At 38.6% G+C, this 21,463-nt stretch overlaps 2 non-coding genes across 2 annotated transcripts; both read left to right on the forward strand.

Annotated features, from left to right (window-relative positions):
• The first annotated feature begins 12,415 nt into the window (after positions 1-12,415).
• LOC148544737 (small nucleolar RNA R71) lies at positions 12,416-12,523 on the forward strand. Its single transcript, XR_015900423.1, has one exon. It is a non-coding gene; the product is annotated as a small nucleolar RNA R71 (small nucleolar RNA).
• Positions 12,524-20,540: 8,017 nt separating this feature from the next.
• Positions 20,541-20,647, forward strand: LOC148544738 (small nucleolar RNA R71). The gene has a single exon (XR_015901975.1). It is a non-coding gene; the product is annotated as a small nucleolar RNA R71 (small nucleolar RNA).
• Positions 20,648-21,463: the final 816 nt, after the last annotated feature.

Consider the following 21,463-nt stretch of genomic DNA (forward strand, 5'->3'; position numbering starts at 1 on the left):
ATCTTAGTAAATAAGTGTGAGTTTATATGATGAAATTCATCCAATTTGAGTCAAAATATACCATCAAATATGGACCCATCACATATCATTTTGAAGCCCCGGATATTGGATTTCTAATGGCATTAGAACTACCTCATTCGGACCTCTATAGCCCATGTTATGATGGATTTAGTATGAAGAGGCCAGGATTGACAACTTTGCAAATCCTTCATTTCTTCATGAATTCTCCTATTTTGCATGCTCTTTTTTTTCTATTTTTTCAAGTCATCCTTGCCTTCAAAGCCTTAAATCACTCAAGCAAATATATCAAGGCATCAAATGTGAGAAAAGTGAATTAAATTTAGTAATTTAAGAACCTAAAAAGTATGTTTTTAATCATTAAGAACAATTTAGAAAGAAATCATGAAACCATGCTATTTCAATGAATAAATGTCAGAAAATTTGATAATATCCACCAAATTCAATACAGGCAAGTGCATGCTCTCTGGTTTGCTCCATCCTCTTCTTAGTGATGGGTTGTCCTTTCCAATGGAGATATCTCCCTCTATGACAATTCCAGCTGAATTGCATAGATGACAGATGAGGTGTGGGAATGCCAACCTTTCATTGGTGGAAGGCTTCTCAGCTATCTTGTACAATTCTTGAGGAATCACCTCATGTACTTCCACCTCACTTCCAATCATGATGCAATGAATCATGATGGCTCTGTCAATAGTCACTTCTAACCGATCGCTAGTAGGGATGATGGAACGTTGGATGAATTCCAACCATCCTCTAGCTATGGGCTTTAGGTCAACCCTTCTTAGTTGAATGGGCTTGCCTTAGGAATCCCTTTTCCACTGTGCTCCTTCTACACAGATATTTGAGAGCACTTGATCCAATCTCTGATCAAAGCTGACTCTCCTAGTGTAAGGATGTAGGTCTCCTTGCATTAGAGGCAAGTTGAACGCCAACCTCACACTTTCCAGGCTAAAATCTAAGATCCTCCCTTGGACAATGGTGATCCAATTCCTTGGATTTGGGTTCACATTATTGTCATGGTTTTTAGTAACCCATGCATTAGCATAGAACTCTTGCACCATTAGAATCCCAGCATCTTGAATGGGATTGGTTAGGACTTCCCAACCTCTTCTCCAGATCTCTCTTCAGATTTTTGGATACTCATTCTTCTTGAGCTTGAAAGGGACCTCAGGAATCACTTTCTTCTCTACCACTACTTCATAGAAGTGGTCTTGATGAGCTTTGGTGATGAATCTCTCCATCTTCCAAGATTCAGAGGAGGTGGCTACTGCCTTTCGTTTCTGCTTTCTAGAGGGTTCTCCAATCTTGGGTGCCATGAATGGTAATGGAAACACAAAAAGCTATACTTTTCCGACACCAAACTTAAAACTTTGCTCATCCTTGAGCAAAAACAAAGAAAAGAGAAGAATGAAGTAGAAGAAGAAGAAAATAGAGGAAGATAGAGGGAGAGAGAGGGCTCGGCCTTGTGGGTCTTATAAGTGTATGAGAGGTGTGTGGATGTAGGGTTATGAAGAGAGGTATTTATAGGAGTGGGTATGGGTAGGTTCGAGCATCTGTGGGGTTTTGGGTGGAAAATTTGATTTTGAAGTTGGTGGGAGTTATGATGGTTTTGGGGAAGTGAAATGGATGTGATTGGGGTAGGATTTATAGGGAAATGTGTATGGAGAAGTGTGAAAGTAAGTGGGGTAGGTAAAGATGCTGTGGGACCCACTAGTCCTGAGAAGTTAGAGAATTCAGATTTTCTACTCTCTGCACTAGCGTTTGAACGCCCAGGGTCTGCTCCCTAGCTGGCGTTCAACGCCAGCAATGCTGCCTATTAGGGGCGTTGGACGCCCAGCCAGAGCTCCCTGGCTGGCGTTCAACTTTAATAACATTCCATTCAGAGTGTTCTGTTTTTACTGCTGTGAATTTTGTCTCTGTTCTGACTGCTGCATATGATCATGACCCTAAAATAAAAACAAAAGAAAATAAAAGGACATAAATAATTAATTAAGGTTAGGTTGCCTCCTAACAAGTGATTCTTTAATGTCATTAGCTTGATGGTTAGCTCCTTACGGAGGTGAGTGTGGGCTCAGATTTTCGCCCCTTAAAGTGAACTTTCTTCCTGTCTTCTCATGAATGAGCTCCACATGCTCTAAAGACAGGATACGACTCACTGTATGTGGTAAGACTGGCTTCTTAGTGAAATCAACTCTCATACCTGGTGAGAGGCCTTCAGTTGGGACTTTCTTCTCCTTCCAGCCTTTAGGTACTTTCTTCTTAGTACCTTTGTGCTTAGAGCTTGTTGATGGTTGTCCAACACCAAACTTAGAGTTGATGTTTGGGGACTCTGTAAAGCTTTGCATAGAAAGAGAGGGTTGGAACACTAAGTGTTGCAGAGTTATCTCTCTTTTAGAGGGAGAATTGGGATGAGGCATCTTGAACAAGATGTGATCCTCCCCTAGTTGTAGAGACAGTTCTCCCTTAGCCACATCAATGATAACATTGGCAGTGGCTAGAAAAGGTCTTCCAAGGATGACAGAGTCATCCTCATCCTCTCCAATATCCAAGACGATGAAGTTTGTAGGGATGTAGTAGTTTTCAACCTTTACCAAGACATCCTCTACTAAACCATATGGCTTCTTCATTGTTTTGTCTGCTATCTCTAATGAGATATTTGCAGCTTGTACCTCAAGAATTCCCAGCTTCTCCATTACAGAGAGTGGCATGATGTTGTTGCTTGACCTTAGGTCACACAGAGCCTTTTCAAAGGTCATGGTGCCTATGGTGCAAGGAATCAAAAAGTGTCCAGGATCTGGAAGCTTCTGAGGTAGCTTTGATGAGGGAAAAACGATTCCACATAAAACTCACCGGCAAGTGTACCGGGTCACATCAAGTAGTAATTACTCACAAGAGTGAGGTCGATCCCACAGGGATTGATGGATTGAGAAATTTTAGTTAGGTAATGAATTTAGTTAAGCGAATATTTGATGAATTGAGTGAAACTTGGTTAACAGAAGCTAAATTGCAAGAAAATAGAAGTGCAGAAGGTAACTTGAGCAGTAAAGTAAAGTACAGAAGAGGTAAATTGCAGAAACTTGAAGTGCAAGAAAGTAAAAGAGCTAAAACTTAAATTGTAAGAAAGGTAAATTGTAGAAGATTAAAGTGCAAGAAATGTAAATTGTTGAATCTAAATTGCTGAGAAATGTAAATTGCTTGAAGAATAAAGGGATTTGGGTGTTGGGATTCAGATTTAACTAGAAGATATCAACTAAAGCAAATCAGAGAGCTATGAGATGAAGAGATTCAGCTCTGTAGCAAAACAGAAATGGAAAATTGCTTGAGGAAATAAACAGTAAGAAAACTTAGTTCAATTATGAAATTCTAAAAGAGAAATTGAAGATCGAAGAATAGCAATGAGATCAGAAAGCAGATCTAGATCTCAATTTCTCCCTTAAACAATCAGAAAAGAAATTGCAGAAGAAATGAAAATAAAAACAGCAAAGGAAATTCAGATCCAATTCTCCAATTCTCATAACTATATAACAGAAAAGCAAAGATGATTCTCAGATCAAGAAATTCAATGGAGTTCTTCAATCTCAATTCAAAACCTAAAATAGAAGTAGAAGTTGCAGAAGAAAGAAAATAAAAACAGAAAGCAAATTAAATCTAATCCCAATTCCCCAAATTCAAATAAAAATTAAAAGTGAAAAACTAAAAATGAGCAAAAGGTCCCTTACAAATTAAATTAACTCCTATTTATACACTTTCCATTTTGGTCTTCAAAGCTTGGAATGGGTCTTTTAATTTTTGGATTTGAAGAAAGGTGGATCCGGTTAGCTTTGGTTCAAGTGGCATCGGTCATGGTGTATGTCGTTAGCTTCCAGGGGAGCGTTCAGTTGGATTTTGTGAACACTATGTTCACTCTTTGTTGGTGAGCCTTTGGTGCGCCTTGGTCTCTCTAGCGTTCAATAAGTGAATGCTACGTTCACTCTTTGAACGTGGCTCTTGCTGAGTCTTCCTCCCCAAGGCTTGAAGCACGAAAACGTTGCCATAAGAGAACGCTACGTTCTAATTTCCAAATGCTACCTCCTTGGTGCGTGCCTTTCCTTGGCTAGCTCTTTGGTGTGCATGCTTTGCTTCTTCAAAAAAGGTGGAAATAGTGAACGTAGCGTTCACTTCTTTGAATGCTACCTTGGTTGATTGCTGTACCATTTGGTGCATCTTGGCTTCATGGGCCAGAAGCCACGAAGAAGTTCACAAAAGTGAACGCTACGTTTGAATTATTGAGCGCTACCCTTGTTGCTTTGATGCTGCGTCTTGCTTCCTCGCCAAAGAGTCACGAGAAAGTTGAAAAAGGGGAGCGCTACGTTCTAAATTTTGAACGCTACCCTTCCCTGGTGCATAGGCCTTTGCTCCCTTGGTTGAGCGCAACGCTTTAATGTCATGGGCCACGCTTTTAAAAGCGTGGCCTAAGGTCCAAAGCGTGCTCCAACTTCAAAGTGTGCCCCAAAATTATTCTTTCCTCTTTTTGGACTTAATTTATGCTTTCTGCTTCTTTTCCTTTATCTTTTCACCTATCATCAACCAAACAAATTCATCAAAGCCTCACCAAAATCACAAGATCTTTGCATCATTTATAAAATCAATTAATTCTAGCATAAAACCTATGATTTTGTGTACAATACATGATGTTTGATTGATTCAAGATAATCATGAAAATCCACTTCAATTATTTACTTATTGTGCAAGAAAGTGCATAAAACCTAATGAAACTAATGAAAAATGCTTGTAAAACTAGCATAAGATGACTTGTCATCACAACACCAAACTTAAACATTGCTTGTTCCCAAGCAAGCACTAAACATGAGAAGAAATGAAATGAAACAGAGAAGTATATAGGTCCTTATTTAGTAGATAATAGAATTTGAATAATGGGGTTTTATGCAGACAAAAATGCAGCTCAATTATTCTTTGCTGATAGATAAGAAATGCCTTTTTGATGATTCACTAGAGTTGTTGTCATAATGCCTTACTTTTTGATTGATCCCTTTTTGGTTTTTCCTTCTTTCTTTTGCTTAGAAAGCTTATTTTCAATGATAACTTAGTGTCAAGTGTTGCAGCAGCCTTTTGGATAAATTTTGCTCAACACTTCTTCACTACAGACACTTGGCTCACAAATCCTCTTAGGAACATTGATGCCCAGTATCTCTTTGGATCACTAAATGCTTTGTAGCTAGGTTGCTCTTGATGATGGACTTTCGGTTGGTAATCCCGGATTAGTTAATCCAAGTTACCAAGTTTTAAAAGACTCCTCAGAACCTAATTATCCAAGCATATCCTAGTACAAAAAGCACCACAGACATATGTCCTAAGGTCCAAGCAATTGGTGTCTAGCTTTATTCTTTGTTTCCTTGCCAATTCTTGGCTTTTCTTTTCTTTTTCTTTCTTACTTTGCTTTATTTTCCAGGGAATTTCATAATAACAGGTTTTATGACAACATCTAAGTTCACACTACATAGAACACTCTATTATGTAGCTTTTATTATTGAGCCTTCCATCCAATCAAGCAATTACCACCACAAGTCTTTATTCTAATTCCTACCACATTGGACACTTACTCTCTATTTCAAACATTTTCTCTTATTGATGCAAAAGGGAAACAAAACAGAATTTAAGATAGATGAGTGATAACAAGCATAATGCAAATCTTAACAAGAAAATTACTCAAGATATGAAAGTGCAGAATATAAAATATTTGGAGGCATATCATGTTTCAGATATGCATCATCCTTATTTAATTAAAACTATAAAAGGAACTCTACCACCTCTAGTTGTCGTGCTCTTTCCCTTTGCTGCATTCTCCTTTCTTCTTGGGCTTCTCTTAGTCTTGCTTGTCTTTTTCTCCTTCTTGCTTTTTGCTGCCTGGTGTGCGAAATCGTGATCTTTACTTCCTTGGTAACAGGGCTAAAAACTTCATACGCACGTTCATATTCTTAATTTTGTTTCACAACTTCGTACAACTAACCAGCAAGTGCACTGGGTCGTCCAAGTAATAAACCTTACGTGAGTAAGGGTCGATCCCACGGAGATTGTCGGTATGAAGTAAGCTATGGTCCTTGTAAATTTCAGTCAGGCAGATTTAACTGATTTTATGAATTGATAAGTAAAAGATAAATAAAACATAAAATAGGATAGTGGTACTTATGTAATTCATTGGTGAGAATTTTAGATAAGCGTATAGAGATGCTTTCGTTCCTCTGAACCTCTGCTTTCCTGCTGTCTTCATCCAATCAATCCTACTCCTTTCAATGGCAAGCTGTATATTGGGCATCACCGTTGTCAGTGGCTACATCCCGTCCTCTCTGTGAAAATGGTCCGATGCGCTGTCACTGCATAGCTAATCATCTGGAGGTTCTCGATCATACTGGAATAGGATTCACCATCCTTTTGCGTCTGTCACTACGCCCAGCACTCACGAGTTTGAAGCTCATCACAGCCATCCCTTCCCGGATCCTACTCAGAATACCACAGACAAGGTTTAGACTTTCCAGATCTCAAGAATGGCCATCCATGGGTTCTAACTTATACCATGAAGATTCTGATTAAGAAATCCAAGAGATACTCATTCAATCGAAGGTAGAACGAAAGTGGTTGTCAGGCACACGTTCATAGGAAATGATGATGAATGTCACGATCATCACATTCATGTTGAAGTGCGAATGAATATCTTAGAAGCGGAATAAGTTGAATTGAATAGAAAAACAGTAGTACTTTGTATTAATTCGTAAGGAACAGCAGAGCTCCACACCTTAATCTATGGTGTGTAGAAACTCTACCGTTGAAAATACATAAGTGATGAGGTTCAGGCACGGCCGAATGGCCAGCCCCCAAACGTGATCTAAAGATGAAACTAAAGATGTAAATACAATAGTAAAAAGTCCTATTTATACTAAACTAGTTACTAGGGTTTACAGAAATGAGTAAATGATGCAGAAATCCACTTCCGGGGCCCACTTGGTGTGTGCTTGGGCTGAGTTTGAAGTTTACACATGGAGAGGTCATTCTTGGAATTGAACGCCAGTTTGTAACATGTTTCTGGCGTTGAATTCCACTTTGCAACTTGTTTCTGGCGTTGAACGCCAGACTACAACATGGAACTATCGTTCAACGCCAGTTTGCGTCATCTAAACTCGAGCAAAGTATAGACTATTATATATTGCTGGAAAGCCCTGGATGTCTACTTTCTAACGCAATTGGAAGCACTCCATTTGAAGTTCTGTAGCGCCAGAAAATAGACTTTGAGTGCAGGGAGGTCAGAACCCAACAGCATCTGCAGTCCTTCCTCAACCTCTGAATCTGATTTTTGCTCAGGTCCCTCAATTTCAGCCAGAAAATACCTGAAATCACAGAAAAATACACAAACTCATAGTAAAGTCCAGAAATGTGATTTTTAATTAAAAACTAATAAAAATATACTAAAAACTAACTAAATCATACAGAAAGCTATGTAAAAACAATGCCAAAAAGCGTATAAATTATCCGCTCATCACAACACCAAACTTAAATTGTTGCTTGTCCCCAAGCAACTGAAAATCAAATAGGATAAAAAGATGAGAATATACTATAAATTCCAAACTATCAATGAAACATAGCTCCAATCAGATGAGCGGGACTTGTAGCTTTCTACCTCTTGAATAGTTTTGGCATCTCACTTTATCCATTGAAGTTCAGAATGATTGGCATCTATAGGAACTCAGAGTTCAGATAGTGTTATTGATTCTCCTAGTTCAGTATGTTGATTCTTGAACACAGCTACTTTATGAGTCTTGGCCGTGGCCCTAAGCACTTTGTTTTCCAGTATTACCACCGGATACATAAATGCCACAGACACATAACTGGGTGAACCTTTTTAGATTGTGACTCAGCTTTGCTAAAGTCCCCAATTAGAGGTGTCCAGGGTTCTTAAGCACACTCTTTTTTTGATTTGGACCTTGACTTTAACCGCTCAGTCTCAAGTTTTCACTTGACACCTTCATGCCACAAGCACATGGTTAGGGACAGCTTAGTTTAGCCGCTTAGGCCAGGATTTTATTCCTTTAGGCCCTCCTATCCACTGATGCTCAAAGCCTTGGATCCTTTTTATTTACCCTTGCCTTTTGGTTTTAAGGGCTACTGGCTTTTTGCTCTTGCCTTTTGGTTTTAAGAGCTTTTGGCTTTTTCTGCTTGCTTGTTCTTTTTCTCTTTTTTTTCGCTATTTTTTTTTTGCAAGCTTTGTATTCACTGCTTTTTCTTGCTTCAAGAATCATTTTTATGATTTTTTCAGATTATCAAATAACATGTCTCCTTGTCATCATTCTTTCAAGAGCCAACATATTTAACATTCTTAAACATCAAATTCAAAAGACATATGCACTGTTCAAGCATTCATTCAGAAAACAAAAAGTATTGTCACCACATCAAAATAATTAAACTAGTTTCAAGGATGAATTCGAAACCATGTACTTCTTGTTCTTTTATTTTTAAAACATTTTTCATTTAAGAGAGGTGATGGATTCATATTCACTACTTTAAGGCATAGACACTTAGATACTAATGATCATGTAATAAGACACAAACATAAATAAACATTTAACATAAAAAAATGAAAAACAGAAAATTTAAGAACAAGGAATGAGTCCACCTTAGTGATGGTGGCGTTTTCTTCTTGAGGAACCAATGATGTCCTTGAGCTCTTCTATGTCTCTTCCTTGTCTTTGTTGCTCCTCCCTCATTGCTTTTTGATCTTCTCTAATTTCATGGAGGATGATGGAGTGCTCTTGATGTTCCACCCTTAGTTGTCCCATGTTGGAACTCAGTTCTTCTAGGAAGGTGTTGATTTGCTCCCAAAAATTCTGTGGAAGAAAGTGCATCCCTTGAGGCATCTCAGGGATTTCTTGGTGATGAGCTTCTTCATGCGTCCCTTGAGATCCATGAATAGGCTCTCTTGTTGGCTCCATCCTTTTCTTAGTGATGGGCTTGTCCTCATCAATGAGGATATCTCCCTCTATGTCAATCCCAGCCGAGTTGCATAGATGGCAAATGAGGTGAGGAAAGGCTAACCTTGCCACAGTGGAGGACTTGTCAGCCACCTTGTAGAGTTCTTGAGGTATAATCTCATGAACCTCCACTTCCTCCCCAATCATGATACTATGGATCATGATGGCCCGGTCTATAGTAACTTCAAACCAGTTGCTAGTGGAAATGATTGAGCGTTGAATGAACTCCAACCATCCTCTAGCTACAGGCTTAAGGTCCAATCTTCTCAGTTGAACCGGTTTGCCTTTTGAGTCAATCTTCCATTGAGCTCCTTCCATACATATGTCCATGAGGACTTGGTCCAACCTTTGATCAAAGTTGACTCTTCTTGTGTAGGGGCGTGCGTTTTCTTCCATCATTGGCAAGTTGAACGCCCGCCTTACATTTTCCGGACTGAAATCTAAGTAGTTTCCACGAACCATGGTAAGATAATTCTTTGGGTTCGGGTTCTTACTTTGATCATGGTTCCTAGTGATCCATGCATTGGCATAGAACTCTTGAACCATTAGGATTTCGACTTGTTGAATGGGGTTGGTTAGAACTTCCCAACCTCTTCTTTGGATCTCATGTCGGATTTCCGGATACTCATTTTTCTTGAGTTTGAAAGGGACCTCGGGGATCACCTTCTTCTTGGCCACAACATCATAGAAGTGGTCTTGATGGGTTTTGGAGATGAATCTTTCCATCTCCCATGACTCGGAGGTGGAAGCTTTTGTCTTCTCTTTCCCTTTTTTAGAGGTTTCTCCAGTCTTAGGTGCCATCAATGGTAATGAAAAAATAAAAAGCTTATGTTTTTACCACACCAAGCTTAGAATATTGCTCGCCCTCGAGCAAGAGAAGAAAGAAAAGAAGAAGAAGAAGAGAAAATATGGAGGAGAGTGGGGGGAGGTGTATTCGGCCAAGGTATAGAAGAGAGGGTTGTATTGTGTGGAAATGAAGGAGGGATGGAGGGGTTTATATAGTGAGGGGAGAGGGGGTAGGTTCGGCCATTTTGGGTGGGTTTGGGTGGAAAAGTGATTTTGAATTTTGAAGGTAGGTGGGGTTTATGGGGAAGAGTGGAAGGATGTGAGTGGTGGTAGGTGGTAATAGGGAAGAGAGATTGAGGTGATTGGTGAAGGATTTTGGGAAAGGGTGTTTATTGGGAAGAGAGGATGAATGAGAAGAGAGAAGAGTATGAATGGAGGTAGGTGGGGATCCTGTGGGGTCCATAGATGCTGAGATGATCCTGTGGGGTCTACAGATCCTGAGGTGTCAAGGAATTGCATCCCTGCACCAATTAGGCATGTAAAACGCCTTTGCATGCAATTCTGGCGTTTAAACGCTGAATTGATGCTTGTTCTGGGCGTTTAACGCCCAGATGTAGCATGTTTCTGGCATTGAACGCCAGAACTGGTGTTCAGCGCCAGCTCTATGCTCTGTTCTGGCGTTGAACGCCAGCCAGATGCTCCTTACTGGCGTTTAAACGCCAGTAAGTCCTTCCTCCAGGGTGTGATTTTCCTTCTGCTATTTTTGATTCTGTTTTTAATTTTTGTATTTATTTTGTGACTCCACATGATCATGAACCTAATAAAACATGAAAGAACAATAAAAATAAAAATAAAATTTGATAAATAAAAATTGGGTTGCCTCCCAACAAGTGCTTCTTTAATGTCAATAGGTTGACAGTGGGCTCTCATGGAGCCACACAAGTGATCAGGTCAATTTTATAGACTTCCAACACCAAACTTAGAGTTTGGCTGAGGCCTCCCAACGCCAAACTTAGAGTTTGACTGTGGGGGCTTTAGTTGACTCTGTACTGAGAGAAACTTTTCATGCTTCCTCTCCATTGTTACAGAAGGAGATCCTTGAGTTTTAAACACAAGGTTGTCCTCATTCAGTTGAAGGACCAACTCTCCTCTGTCCACATCAATCACAGCTCTTGCTGTGGCTAGGAAGGGTCTTCCAAGGATGATGGATTCATCCTCATCCTTTCCAGTGTCTAGGATTATGAAATCAGCAGGGATGTAAAGGCCTTCAACCCTTACTAGCACGTCCTCTACTAGTCCATAAGCCATCTTCATAGATTTGTCTGCCATATCTAATGAGAAATTGGCAGCCTGTACCTCAAGGATTCTTAGTTTCTCCATTACAGAGAGTGGCATGAGGTTTATCCCTGACCCAAGGTCACATAGAGCCTTCTCAAAGGTCATGGTGCCTATGGTACAAGGTATTAAGAACTTTCCAGGATCTTGTTTCTTCTGAGGTAATGTCAGTTGATCCAGATCACTCAGTTCATTGATGAGCAAGGGAGGTTCATCTTCCCAAGTCTCATTACCAAATAATTTGGCATTTAGCTTCATGATTGCACCAAGGTACTTGGCAACTTGCTCTTCAGTAACATCCTCATTCTCTTCAGAAGAAGAATACTCATCAGAGTTCATGAATGGCACAAGGAGATTCAATGGAATCTCTATGGTATCCAGATGAGCCTCAGAGTCCTTTGGTTCCTCAAAGGGAAACTCCTTGTTGATCACTGGACGTCCCAGGAGGTCTTCCTCACTGGGATTCACGTCCTCTTCCTCCCCTGTAGGTTCGGCCATGATTGTTATATCAATGGCCTTGCACTCTCTCTTTGGATTCTCTTCTGTATTGCTTGGGAGAGTACTAGGAGGGGTTTCAGTGATTCCTTTACTCAGCTGGCCCACTTGTGCTTCCAAATTTCTAATGGAAGACCTTGTTTCATTCATGAAACTCACAGTGGCCTTAGATAGATCAGAGACTAAATTTGCTAAGCTAGATGGATTCTGCTCAGAATTCTCTATCTGTTGTTGGATGATGGAAAAGGTTTACTATTGTTAAACCTGTTTCTTCCACCATTATTAAAGCCTTGTTGAGGCTTTTGTTGATCCTTCCATGAGAAATTTGGATGATTTCTCCATGAGGGGTTATAGGTGTTTCCATAAGGTTCACCCATGTAATTCACCTCTGTTATTGCAGGGTTCTCAGGATCATAAGCTTCTTCTTCAGAAGATGCCTCTTTAGTACTGTTGGATGATTTCTTCAATCCATTCAGACTCTGAGAGATCATATTGACTTGCTGAGTCAATATTTTATTCTGAGCCAATATGGCATTCAGAGTATCAATTTCAAGAACTCCCTTCCTCATAGGCGTCCCATTATTCACAGGATTCCTTTCAGAAGTGTACATGAAATGGTTATTTGCAACCATGTCAATGAGTTCTTGAGCTTCTGCAGGCGTTTTCTTTAGGTGAATGGATCCACCTGCAGAATGGTTCAGTGACATCTTTGATAGTTCAGACAGACCATCATAGAATATATCCAGAATGATCCATTCTGAAAGCATGTCAGAAGGACACTTTTTGGTCAGTTACTTATATCTCTCCCAAGCTTCATAGAGGGATTCACCTTCTTTCTGTCTAAAGGTTTGAACATCCACTCTAAGCTTACTAAGTTTTTGAGGAGGAAAGTACTTGGCTAAGAAAGTCGTGACCAGCTTATCCCAAGAGTTTAGGCTATCTTTAGGTTGAGAGTCCAACCATACTCTAGCTCTGTCTCTTACAGCAAACGGAAAAGCATAAGCCTGTAGACCTCGGGATCAACCCCATTGGTCTTAACAGTATCACAGATCTGCAAGAATTCAGTCAAGAACTGAAAATGATCTTCAGATGGAAGTCCATGAAACTTGCAGTTCTGTTGCATCAGAGAAACTAATTGAGGTTTAAGCTCAAAGTTGTTTGCTCCAATAGCAGGAATTGAGATGCTTCTTCCATGTAAATTGGAATTAGGTGCAGTGAAGTCACCAAGCATCCTCCTTTCATTATTATTATTTTTGGCCATATTGTCTTCTTTTTTTTTGAAAATTTCTGTCAGATTTTCTCCAGAGAGTTGTGCTTTAGCTTCCCTTAGCTTCTTCTTTAGAGTCCTTTCAGGTTCAGGATCAGCTTCAACAAGAATGTTCTTATCCTTGTTTCTGCTCATATGAAAAAGAAGAAGAAAGCAGAAAATATGGAATCCTCTATGTCACAGTATAGAGATTCCTTTATGTGAGTAGAAGAAGAGAAGAATGTAATGTAAGGAAGAGAAGAGGAAAAACTCGAACACAGAGAGGAGGATGGGGTTTGAATTTTTGGGTGGAAGAGAAGTGTTAGTAGATGAATAAATAAATAGAAGGAGATGAGAGGTGAGAGAATTTCAAAAATTAAAATAAAAATTAAATTTAAAGTTAAATTTCAAAAATTAAAGTTTGAAATTAAATTAAAAATTAAAATTTAAATTAATTAGTTAATTAAAAAGGAATTTTTAAAAAAAAAGAGGGAGGAATTTTCGAAAATTAAAGGTAGAAAGTTAGTTGGGCAGTTTTGAAAAAGATAAGAATCAAACAAAAAGTTAAGTGGTTAAAAGATTTTGAAAATCAAATTTTGGCAAGATAAGATTGAAATTTGAAAAAGATGTGATTGAAACAAAAAAGATAAGATTGATTGAAAAAGATTTGAAAGTCAAATTTTGAAAAGATAGGAAGTTAGAAAAGAAGTTAGAAAAGATTTTAAATTTGATTTTGAAAAAGATATGATTGAAATTGAAAAAGATATGATTGAAAATTATTTTGAAAAATGTTTGAAAAAGAAATTTAAAAAGATTTGATTTTAAAAATTAAAGTTGATTACTTTACTAACAAGAAACAAAAAGATTTGATTTTAAAATTTAAAGATTGAACCTTTCTTATTAGGCAAGTAACAAACTTTACATTTTTGAATCAATCACATTAATTGTTAGTAATATTTTCGAAAATTATGAGATAGAATTAAGAAAAAGATTTTTGAAAAAGATTTTTATAATTTTCGAAAATAAATAAGAAAAAATGAAAAAGATTTGATTTTTGAAAAAGATTTTGAAAAAGATAGGATTTTTAAATTGAAAATTTGATTTGACTCATAATAAACAACTAAATTTTAAAAAGTTTTGAAAAAGTCAACTCAAATTTTTGAAAATTTATGAGTGATAAAAGGAAAGATATATTTTTTTTTTGAATTTTTAATGATGAAAGAGAAAAACACAAAATTGACTCAATGCATGAAAATTTTGGATCAAAACATGTGATGCATGCAAGAACACTATGAATGTCAAGATGAACATTAAGAACTTATTTTTGAAAAATTTTAAAGAAAAGAAAACATGCCAGACACCAAACTTAAAAAATTTTTAATTTTTAGACACTAAGAATTCAAGAATGCATATGAAAAACAAGAAAAGACACAAAACAAGAAAATATGAAGATCAAACAAGAAGACTGGCCAAGAACAACTTGAAGATCATGAAGAATGCAATGCATGAAATTTTTGAAAATAATTTTTAGAAAATTAAAAAGATGCAATTGACACCAAACTTAAAACTTGACTCAAGACTCAAACAAGAAACACAAAAAATATTTTTGATTTTATGATTTTGTAAAATTTTTTTGTATTTTTCGAGAATTAATTGGGAAAAACGAAAAAGAAGAAATTTTTTTTTATTTTTTCAAAAATAAGAATAATAAAATCAAAAAGGTTAAAATTAAAATAAAGTTACCTAATCTGAGCAACAAGATGAACCGTCAGTTGTCCAAACTCGAACAATCCCCGGCAACAGCGCCAAAAACTTGGTGTGCGAAATCGTGATCTTTACTTCCTTGGTAACGGCGCTAAAAACTTCATACGCACGTTCATATTCTTAATTTTGTTTCACAACTTCGTACAACGATCCAGCAAGTGCACTGGGTCGTCCAAGTAATAAACCTTACGTGAGTAAGGGTCGATCCCACGGAGATTGTCGGTATGAAGCAAGCTTTGGTCCTTGTAAATTTCAGTCAGGTGGATTCAACTGATTTTATGAATTGATAAGTAAAAGATAAATAAAACATAAAATAGGATAGTGGTACTTATGTAATTCATTGGTGAGAATTTCAGATAAGCGTATAGAGATGCTTTCGTTCCTCTGAACCTCTGCTTTCCTGCTGTCTTCATCCAATCAATCATACTCCTTTCCATGGCAAGCTGTATATTGGGCATCACCGTTGTCAGTGGCTACATCCCGTCCTCTCTGTGAAAATGGTCCGATGCGCTGTCACTACATGGCTAATCATCTAGAGGTTCTCGATCATACTAGAATAGGATTCACCATCCTTTTGCGTCTGTCACTATGCCCAGCACTCGCGAGTTTGAAGCTCGTCACAGCCATCCCTTCTCGGATCCTACTCGGAATACCACAGACAAGTTTTAGACTTTTCGGATCTCAAGAATGGCCATCCATGGGTTCTAACTTATACCACGAAGATTCTGATTAAGAAATCCAAGAGATACTCATTCAATCGAAGGTAGAACGAAAGTGGTTGTCAGGCATACGTTCATAGGGAATGATGATGAGTGTCACGATCATCACATTCATGTTGAAGTGCGAATGAATATCTTAGAAGCGGAATAAGTTGAATTGAATAGAAAAACAGTAGTACTTTGTATTAATTCGTGAGGAACAGCAAAGCTCCACACCTTAATCTAGTTAGATTGGGGTTGATTATTTTGTGGTTTTCTGTATGGATTTTGGTTAGTATTTTGATGGTTTTGATGGTTTTGATGGTTTGTGTTTCTGAAGTTGTTTTGGTTTGAGTTTCTTTGCCAAGGCTGCTGGTTTTGGCTCTCTCCCCATTTCAGATTGGGGTGGTTTCTCTAGGATGAGTTGTAAGTGTCTCCATGGAAGTCATTTGATCCAGACCCTTGATTTTGCATGTACTGCACTTGCTCTTGCTGCTGCTCCTCATAGTTTTCCTCCTGTTGCCCCCACACCACTAGTGGTTGGTTGGTTATGCTCACTGCTGCAAGTTGCAATCCATCCATCCTTTTTGACATTTTTTAATTTGCTGTTGGAGCTGCTGGTACATGAGTTTGTTCTGAGCTAATATAGTATCAACTCCTTCAAGCTAAAACACACCTTTCTTTGGAGCTGCTTGCCTTTCAGAGGAGTAGAAATACTCATTGTTGGCCACCATGTCTATGAGATCATGTGCCTCTTGAGCAGTTTTCATCATTTGTAAAGATCCTCCTGAGAAATAATCCAAAGCTTTCCTTGAAGGTAAGGATAAGCCTTCATAGAAGTTCTGCAACTCCACCTATTCACTGAACATTCCTTCTGGACACCTTCTGATCAGAGCTTTATACCTCTCTCAAGCTTCATATAGTGACTCCCCTTCTTGCTGTCTGAAGGTTTGCATATCAGTTTTTAGCTTGATGATTCTTTGGGGTGGATAGAATTTGGCTAGAAATTTGCTAACCAAATCATCCCAGCTGGTAATGCTCTCCGTAGGGAAGGTTTCTAACCAATGTGTGGCTTTGTCTCTCAGTGAAAATGGGAATAAAAGAAGCTTATAGATGTCAGGGTTGACTCCATTGGTTTTGACAGTGTCACAGATTCTCAGAAATACAGAGAGGTGTTGGTTTGGATCTTCAACAGCACTTCCTCCATATTGACAATTGTTTTGAACCAGGGTAATCAATTGAGGCTTGAGTTCGAAGTTATTGGCATTGACATTGGGGTTAGGATGCTACTCCCACAATTCTTTGGGTTGAGGACAGTGTATGAAGCCAAAACTCTTCTCTAAGGGTGGCCATTGTTGTTGGCCACACCATCAGTGCGATTTGGGATGTTCTCCTCCATCACTTGATCCTCTCCTTCTGATTCCTCTTCACCAATAATCCCCTTTCCTCTTGCCTCTCTTCTTAGTCTTTGCAGAGTTCTCTAGTCAAGGTTACAAGAGGTGGAGACTTCTCTCCTTGCTTCTGTCATACACACAACACCAAAAAAACAAACAATCAGCTCTATTGCTAGAGTTATGTTAAGGTTAGCTTAAGCAAAAATTCAAACAGTTAGTGTGCTTAGTAAAAATAAAAAGAAAATGCTTAATCTATATTATCACCTTACTTAATCATTGTCAATCTAAATCAATCCTTGGCAACGGCGCCAAAAACTTGATGACGGAAAAACGGTTCCACACAAAACTCACCGGCAAGTGTACCGGGTCGCATCAAGTAGTAATTACTCACAAGAGTGAGGTCGATCCCACAGGGATTGATGGATTGAGAAATTTTAATTAGGTAATGAATTTAGTTAAGCGAATATTTGATGAATTGAGTGAAACTTGGTTAACAGAAGCTAAATTGCAAGAAAATAGAAGTGCAGAAGGTAAATTGAGTAGTAAAGTAAAGTGCAGAAGAGGTAAATTGTAGAAACTTGAAGTGCAAGAAAGTAAAAGAGCTAAAACTTAAATTGCAAGAAAGGTAAATTGTAGAAGCTTAAAGTGCAAGAAATATAAATTGCTGAATCTAAATTGCTGAGAAATATAAATTGCTTGAAGAATAAAGGGATTTGGGTGTTGGGATTCAGATTTAACTAGAAGATATCAACTAAAACAAATCAGAGAGCTATGAGATGAAGAGATTCAGCTCAGTAGCAAAACAGAAATGGAAAATTGCTTGAGGAAATAAATAGCAAGAAAACTTAGTTCAATTATGAAATTCTAAAAGAGAAATTGAAGATCGAAGAAGAGTAATGAGATCAGAAAGCAGATCTAGATCTCAATTGCTCCCTTAACCAATCAGAAAAGAAATTGTAGAAGAAATAAAAATGAAAACAGCAAAGAAAATTCAGATCCAATTCTCCAATTCTCAAAACTATATAACAGAAAAGCAAAGATGATTCTCAGATCAAGAAATTCAATGGAGTTCTTCAATCTCAATTCAAAACCTAAAACAGAAGTAGAAGTTGTAGAAGAAAGAAAATAAAAATAGAAAGCAATTTAGATCTAATCCCAATTCCCCAAATTCAAATGAAAATTAAAAGTGAAAAACTAAAATGAGCAAAAGGTCCCTTACAAATCAAATTAACTCCTATTTATACACTTTTCATTTTGGTCTTCAAAGCTTGGAATGGGCCTTTTAATTTTTGGATTTGAAGAAAGACGGATCCGGTTGGCTTTGGTTCAAGTGGCATGGGTCATGGTGTTTGTGGTTAGCTCCCAGGGGAGCGTTCAGTTGGGTTTTGTGAACGCTACATTCACTCTTTATTGTGAGCCTTTGGTGCGCCTTGGTCTCTCTAGCATCCAATAAGTGAACGCTACGTTCACTCTTTGAACGTGGCTCTTGCTGAGTCTTCTTCCCCAAGGCTTGAAGCACGAAAACGTTGCCACAAGAGAATGCTACGTTCTAATTTCCAAATGATGCCTCCTTGGTGCATGCCTTTCCTTGGCTAGCTCTTTGGTGTGCATGCTTTGCTTCTTCGAAAAAGGTGGAAATAGTGAACGTAGCGTTCACTTCTTTGAACGCTACCTTGGTTGATTACTGCACCATTTGGTGCGTCTTGGCTTCATGGGCCAGAAGCCACGAGGAAGTTCACAAAAGTGAACGCTGCATTTGAATTATTGAGCACTACCCTTGTTGCTTTGATGCTGCGCCTTGCTTCCTCGCCAAAGAGTCACGAGAAAGTTGCAAAAGGGGAGCGCTGCGTTCTAAATTTTGAAGGCTACCCTTCCTTGGTGCGTAGGCCTTTGCTCCCTTGGTTGAGCGCAATGCTTTAATGTCATGGGCCACGCTTTTAAAAGCGTGGCCTAAGGTCCAAAGCGTGCTCCAACTTCAAAGTGTGCCCCAAAATTCTTCTTTCCTCTGTTTGGGCTTAATTTGTGCTTTCTGCTTCTTTTCCTTTATCTTTTCACCTATCATCAACCAAACAAATTCATCAAAGCCTCACCAAAATCACAAGATCTTTGCATCATTTATAAAATCAATTAATTCTAGCATAAAACTTATGATTTTGTGTACAATACATGATGTTTGATTGATTCAAGATAATCATGAAAATCCACTCTAATTATTTACTTATTGTGCAAGAAAGTTCATAAAACCTAATGAAATTAATGAAAAATGCTTGTAAAACTAGCATAAGATGACTTGTCATCAAGCTTCTGCTGAACCAAAGCATGGAGTTCCTTGGTAAGCAGTGGAGGTTCTTCCTCCAAAGGATTTGTACCAAATAACTTGGCATTCAGCTTCATAAGAGCTCCTAGGTACCGAGCAACTTGCTCTTTCCTAGTGTCTTCATCCTCATCCGAGGATGAGTAGTCATCAGAACTCAAACACTGCAGAAGAACATTCAAAGGAACCTCTATGATTTTTATATGAGCATGGGCTTCCTTGAGTTCAGGGATATAGGGTTCTTGAGTGGGACTTAAGCACTCAAAAGGTGTGCTTTTACTGGCGTTTAACGCCAGCTCTGCTAGCTCTTTGGGCATTGAACGCCCATGCTATCCACCCTTACTGGCGTTAAACTCCGGTCCCTCTAGTGTTTTAGGCATTGAACGCCCAGTGAGGGGTTCCTCACCGGCATTCAGAGCCAGACTGCCCGCCTATTTGGGTGTTGTACGCCTAGTGAGGGGTTCCTCACTGGCGTTCAGTGCCAGAATACCTGCATGTTTGGGCATTGAACGCCCAGTCAGTGCTCCCTGGCTGGCGTTCAATGCCAGCTCTGTTGCCAGGATGGGCGTTGAACGCCCAGTGAGGGGTTCCTCAATGGCGTTCAGCGCCAGACTTGCTGCCATTATGTGCGTTGAACATCCGGTGAAACCTTCTTCACTGGCATTCAATGCCTTCCCAATCTTCTCAGATTCGGCCTCTACCTCCATGGTTATGCCCTTGCACTCTTCTCTTGGATTCACCTCAGTGTTACTTGGAAGAGTTTCAGGAGGAATCTCAAGGATCCTCTTGCTTAGTTGACCAACTTGCACCTCCAAGTTTCTAATGGAGGACCTTGTTTCATTAATGAAACTATGAGTGGTATTAGTGAGGATGAAAACTAGAGTGACTAAGTTAGAGAGGCTCTGCTTAGAGGTTTCAATATTCTCTTGAGAAGATGGGAATGGTGGTCTGTTATTAAACCTATTCTGGTTCCTTCCACCTCAATTATTGTTGAAACCTTGCTGAGGTTTCTGTTGATCCTTCCAGGAAAGGTTAGGATGGTTCCTCCATGAAAGGTTGTAGGTGTTTCCATAGGGTTCTACCATGTAATTCACCTCCTCCATGGTTGGTTGATCAGGATCATAAGCTTCTATTTCAAAAGAAGCTTCCTGAGTACTGCCAGCTGCAGTTTGTCTTCCTGTCAAATGCTGGGAGATCATATTGACCTATTGGGTCAAGATCCTATTCTGAGCCAATATGGCATTCAGAGTATCAACTTCATGAACTCCTTTCTTCTGAGAGATCTCATGGTTTACAGGATTTCTTTTAGAAGTGTACATGAATTGGTTGTTTGCAACCATTTCAATGATTTCTCTAGCTTCTACATGTGTTTTCTTCAACTGGAGTGATCCTCCTGCAGAGCTGTCCAATAAAATTTTAGACATCTCAGGCAGACCATCATAGAACACGCCTGTGATAGACCACTCTGAGAGTATATCAGGAGGACATCTCCTGATCAATTGCTTGTATCTTTCCCAAGCTTCATAGAGGGATTCACCTTCTCTTTGTCTGAAGGTTTAAACTTCCACTCTAATTTTGCTCATCCTTTGAAGGGAAAAGATTTTAGCCAGAAAAGTATTAACCAGCTTTTTCCAAGACCTTAAGCTCTCTTTTGGTTGGGAATCCAACCATATCTTAGCTCTATCTCTTACAGCAAAGGAAAAGAGCATAAGCTTGTAGACTTCAGGATTTACTCTATTAGTCTTTACAGTATCACAGATTTGTAAGAATTCAGCTAAGAACTGATGTGGATCTTCCATCGGAAGTCGATGAAACTTACAGTTTTGTTGCAGAAGAGAGACTAATTGAGACTTAAGCTCAAAATTGTTAGCTCCAATGGTAGGTACAGAGATACTTCTATCATAAAAGTCAGAGGTAGGCATGGTGAAGTCACCAAGAACCTTTCTGGCATCACCTTCAGGTTCGGCTATGTCTCCTAATTCTTGTTCAAAATTTTCTAAAAGGTTTCTTCTAGAGTGTTGTGCTCTAGCTTGTTGCAAGCTTTCCTTCAGAGTTCTTTCAGGTTCAGGATCAAGATCAAAGAGGGGTTCTTTATCCCTGTTCCTGGTTATAAACAAAAAGAAGAAAAGAAAGAAATGAAGAAAGCTTTTTGTGCCACTTGGACAAAGAGCTTCCTGTGAGATGTGAAGAAAGAAGAAGAATATGGAAAAGTGAAGATAGAGGATGGGAGACAAGAAGAGTTCGAATAATATAAATAGAAAAAAGAAGAATTAGAAATAGACAAGATAAATAAGAATTAAAATATTTTTTTTATTTTATTTAATAATTAATTTCGAAAATAAGGTTAGTAATTTAAAAAGAATTGAAAATTAGTTTGTGAATTTTCGAAAATA

This window comes from Arachis ipaensis, chromosome B9 (genome assembly GCF_059453495.1).
Source record: "Arachis ipaensis isolate K30076 ecotype BB chromosome B9, ASM5945349v1, whole genome shotgun sequence".
Lineage (NCBI taxonomy): Eukaryota > Viridiplantae > Streptophyta > Magnoliopsida > Fabales > Fabaceae > Arachis > Arachis ipaensis.